Below are 5392 nucleotides of genomic sequence, written 5' to 3' on the forward strand. Positions count from 1 at the left end.
GTAGGTTTTGGATTTTCATTACTTTGAATATTTCTTGCCAGTCCCTTCTTGCCTGTAGGGTTTCCCTTGAGAAGTCTGCTGATAGTCTAATTGGGACCCCTTTGTACACAATTCTTCTCTTCTCTCTTGCTGCTTTTAAGATTCTCTCTTTATCTTTAATTTTTGACATTTTGATTATAATGTGTCTTGGAGTGGTTCTCCCTGGGTCCAGTCTCTTGGGAACTCTCCTTGCTTCCTGGACCTGCAAGTCTATTCCCTTCCCCAAGTCTGGGAAGTTCTCCTTTATTATATTTTCACTCAATTTTTCAAGTTCTAGTTCATCTTCCTCATTCTCTGGCAAACCAATGATTCTTATGTTGGGCCTTTTATAGCTGTCCCAGAGGTTTCTGATCCTCTCATTGTTGCTTCCCATTTCCTCTCGCTACATTGGTTGACTGCTTGTTCCTTCTCCATATTCCAGTTTGTTGAAATGAACTCTGGATTTTTTTCCCTCACCATCTGTCTCGTATGCGGTTTTGTTCCTTTCGTTATGAAAGTTTTTCGCTTCTTTCTTATCTTTTTCCTGCTCTTTTGTGAATTCTGTAAGCCACCTGATAACAATGGCCCAGAACTGAGCCTCTGACAGGTTTCTTATCTGTTCATCTGTCAGGTTCTCTATCTGCTGCCTGGTGAGCTGTGTCACCGGGATTTCTATAGTTGTCTGCCTCATTTTGACAGATGCGTTTTGTTTTCTTGGGCCGGCTGTCAGGGGCAGTGCCTGTGTACTTGTAATGACCCAGCGACCGGCGCCGTTTGGCGTCACAAGTCAGCGACCGGCACCTGTCTGCGACCTATTTCGCAGCCCTGTGGTGCTTTCTTTCTTTGGGGGCGGGGGTCCAAAATGGATTCACACAGTTATTCACCTAGGAGACCGGGATCCGTCCTCCCGCCCCCCTGGGCCTCACTGTTCAAGGCCATGCGTCGGCCGCTCTCCCCAGCGCTGGAGTCGCGCACCGCCAGGGGCTTGCGCAGCCGGGATTCCTCGCCGCTCAGGGTGCGACCGCAAACAGCACTGCCCTCTTTAACTCTTACTTGCCCAAATGGCACCGCTGGTTTATAACTTCATATGTTGGGCTTCCGTGTAGTTTTATTTTCTGGAATTTCTAGTTATCCTTTGTTTTGAAGTAGTTGTATTCCTCTCTAGTTGTAGAGGGAGACTTAGCGTGTCCGTCTAAGCCTCCATCTTGGCCGGAAGTCCACTCATGAAGCTCTTGGTGCTGAAGGTTTTCTTCTGTGTTAACTTTTATAAGTGTTGCAGTTTTACATTTATTTATTTTTATTTTTTTTTATTTTATTTTTTTTATATTTTATTTATTTATTTTTAGAGACAGGGAAATGAAGGGAGAAAAAGAGGGAGAGTTACAGTATTTGGTTTCCTCTTGCATGTGCCCCCAAAGAGGACTGAACTTGCAACCAGGCACATGCCCTGACTGGGAAACAATCAGTGACCTTTTGATTTGTGGGATGATGCCCAACCAACTGAGCCACACTGGTCAGGGCTTAAGCTAACTTTTGTACAAATTGTGAGGTTTAATTCAAGGTTCATTAATTTGTGTGTGGGGGTGGAGGATCAGGCATGGTTAAAAAAATTGTGTTTCCTTCTATGCAGTAGAGTGTCCTTTACTCTCTTACACCACTGGTTGTATGGAGAACATGCCAAAAGGGACAGTCAACGGAGTTAAATCCAAAAGGTTATAGCCTGAGAAGGGAAGAATTTGAACTCTATTTTCTCTTCATACAGTTAGCTGTCATCTTTGGCAATAGGTTCAGAAATATTCTAGGCTTTGGTTATCTTTTCCAGCACTCAAGCTCAGAGTTAAACAAGTGAGGTAGTTGGAAGAATAGACTGTGAGATTTAAGTTCTTCCTAGAAGTTTCTAGAGAGCATAACAATTGATTAGAAAACTGAGACAAAGCAAAGTTAAATCACTTGGGAAAACTGCCTAGTAAGTCAGTTGTGGAGAGAAATAGAAAGTAGCACACAACTTTACAGCAATGGCCATGATAATACCCCATGGTAAATGAATATGGGCTCAGTAAATGTTCTCATAGTTGCCAGAAAGAGTAAAAACCTTGCTCTATAAAAAAAGACATAATAGTGTGAATAAATTACTGTTTTATTCACTCTTTCTGCTGGTCATAAAAGTAGCTTATGGTATTTCCCATCATTCAAAAATTCTTGTAGTTTTTTTTTTAATATCTTACACTGAACAATTCCCTGAAGTACTAACTTTCAAAGGAACTCGCTCTGCAACTCAAGTTTACTGTATACAATTAGAATTCCAAGCTAATCAAGTAAAAGGGACTTTTCAGGCAAAATCATGCTGAAAACATGACACAAGCTGGGAAGAATGAGCTAAAGTACAGATTTGTACTTTTTCAAGTACTAAATTGACAAATGTTGGCACGGTATTTTCTGTACCAGAAACCATCAATTTGCAAAGTGACTTTCTAGAAGAAATGCTCTGCTAATTACTAATAATTCCATGCTTAGAGAAAAGAGAAAGTCACTGAAAAATTGCACATTGCTGAGGTATGTATTATTCTGTCTGCGGATGGTTCATTCAGCTCTTGATAATGTGGTGTTAATGAGGCCAAATGCAAAGGTCATATTTCAATATGGGCCATGCTATGACTGAAAGTTTATGTTCCCCCAGTTCCTATCTTGAATTCCCCACCCCCAATATAATAGTATTAGAAGGTGGAATGTTTTGGAGGTGAGTAGGTCATGAGGGTGGAGTGATGACATTATAGCCCTTATAAGAAGAGACAGGAGAGAGCTTGTGTCTTCTTTCTTTACCATGTGAAAATAACAAGGAGGTGCTTTAATTTTGGAATTCCCAGCCTAAAGAACTATGAGAAATAAATGTTTGTTATTTAAGCCTTCAAGTTTCTGATAATTTGTCATACAAGCTAGGACTAAGACAGGCATTTAATTGTCTCTTCTATAACACAAACTTTTCCTCATCCCTCCTCAGCTCTCTGGCCACTGACTATACTACATAGTTGGAAACACTACAATGTGGTAATCTCTGTTGAAATGAGAACACTTTTATTTTATTTATTTTTCATATGTTTTATTAATTATGCTGTTACCGTTGTCCCGATTCATTTTCCCTATGCTCCCCTCCACCCAGTGACTCCCCTCCCTCCAGTTGTCCCCCACTTTTAGTCCATGTCCATTGGTTGTGCATATAGTTCTTCTCAACCTCTTCCTATCTACTCCACTCCCTCTTACTATGCTTCTTAATACTTTTTTTTTTTTTCATTTAAGACAGGGAATACTTTATTCAAACCCTTCAGAGAAGTGGACTAGCTGGGTCTGTAACAAAGCCTCATGTTTTAAAGCATAGGCCAGTAATTGTATGAGTATACACTGCTACATACAAGTTAACTGATCAGACCACAACTTTTCATGTTTGAAACAGAATAAGCTTCCCTGTAAAAGCAGCACTGTTGACGTTTTAACTTTAGTATTCCTCTCCTTCTTCCTCACCCTCTCCTTCAACAGAATCCACACCAACCTCCTCATAATCCTTCTCTAGGGCAGCCATGTCCTCACGGGCCTCAGAAAACTCTCCTTCCTCCATGCCCTCACCCACGTACCAGTGGACAAAAGCACGCTTGGCGTACATCAGGTCAAACTTGTGATCCAGGCGAGCCCAGGCCTCAGCAATAGCTGTGGTGTGGTGTTGCTCAGCATGCACACAGCTCGCTGTACTTTGGCCAGGTCTCCACCAGGCACCACAGTGGGAGGCTGGTAATTAATGCCAACTTTGAAGCCAGTGGGGCACCAGTCCACAAACTGGATGGTACGCTTGGTCTTGATGGTGGCAATGGCAGCATTGACATCTTTGGGAACCACATCACCACGGTACAACAGGCAGCAAGCCATGTATTTACCATGGCGAGGGTCACATTTCACCATCTGGTTTGCTGGCTCAAAGCACGCATTGGTGATCTCTGCTACAGAAAGCTGTTCATGGTAGGCTTTCTCAGCAGAGATGACAGGAGCATATGTGGCAAGAGGGAAGTGGATGCGGGGATAGGGCACCAGGTTGGTCTGGAATTCAGTCAGATCGACATTCAGGGCTCCATCAAACCTGAGGGAAGCAGTGATGGAGGACACAATTTGACCTATCAACCTATTCAGGTTAGTGTAGGTTGGGCGCTCAATATCGAGGTTTCTACGACAGATGTCATAGATGGCCTCATTGTCAACCATGAAGGCACAATCAGAGTGCTCCAGGGTGGTGTGGGTGGTGAGGATGGAGTTGTAGGGTTCAACTACAGCTGTAGAAACCTGGGGGGCTGGGTAAATGGAGAACTCCAGCTTGGACTTCTTGCCATAATCGACAGAGAGACGCTCCATCAGAAGGGAGGTGAACCCAGAACCAGTTCCCCCACCAAAGCTGTGGAAAACCAAGAAGCCCTGAAGACCTGTGCACTGGTCAGCCAGTTTCCGAATTCGGTCCAGGACAAGGTCAATGATCTCCTTGCCAATGGTGTAGTGTCCACGGGCATAGTTATTGGCAGCATCTTCCTTGCCTGTGATCAGCTGCTCAGGGTGGAAGAGCTGGCGGTAGGTACCAGTGCGAACTTCATCAATGACTGTGGGTTCCAGGTCTACAAACACTGCCCTGAGCACGTGCTTGCCAGCACCTGTCTCACTGAAGAAGGTGTTGAAGGAGTCATCTCCCCCCCCAATGGTCTTGTCACTTGGCATCTGGCCATCAGGCAGGATGCCATGTTCTAGGCAGTAGAGCTCCCAGCAGGCGTTGCCAATCTGGACACCAGCCTGGCCAACGTGGATGGAGATACATTCACGCATGGTTGCTGCTTTGCGGCTGCCTAATGGATGACGGAGAGGAAGAAGAGAGGTTGTTGCTTCTTACAGCGCGACTCTTAAGCGGTCGATGTAAGAGAACCTTAATACTATTTTTTTAATTTTATTTTTTCCTTTTTCAATTACAGTTGTTCCATTTTCCCCCATTGCTCCCCCCGTCCCCAGCCCGCCCCTTCTCCCACAATTATATCTCTCCCCGTTGTCCATGTCCATGAGTCATTTATACACATTATGTGACTAAACCCTTCCATTACTTATCCCCCTTCTCTCCCTCCCCCTTCCACCCTATTGACTGCTATTCGGCTCCTTGTCCTATTTAGTTCATTTGTTTATGTTATTATTTAGTTTCCTGTATTAGGTGATATCATGTGGTATTTTTCTTTCTTTGCCTGGCTAATTTCAGTAAGCATAATTCTCTCTAGTTCCATCCATTTTGTCGCAAATGGCAGGAGTCCCTTCTTTCTTTCTGCTGCATAGTATTCCATTGAGTAAATGTACCACAGTTTTT

At 43.7% G+C, this 5392-nt stretch overlaps 1 pseudogene; it reads right to left on the reverse strand.

Annotated features, from left to right (window-relative positions):
- Positions 1–3363: 3363 nt before the first annotated feature.
- LOC149990925 (tubulin alpha-1A chain-like) lies at positions 3364–4961 on the reverse strand (annotated as a pseudogene).
- Between the last annotated feature and the right edge of the window lie 431 nt (positions 4962–5392).

This window comes from Furipterus horrens, unplaced genomic scaffold (assembly GCF_987537825.1).
Source record: "Furipterus horrens unplaced genomic scaffold, mFurHor1.1.pri manual_scaffold_17, whole genome shotgun sequence".
Lineage (NCBI taxonomy): Eukaryota > Metazoa > Chordata > Mammalia > Chiroptera > Furipteridae > Furipterus > Furipterus horrens.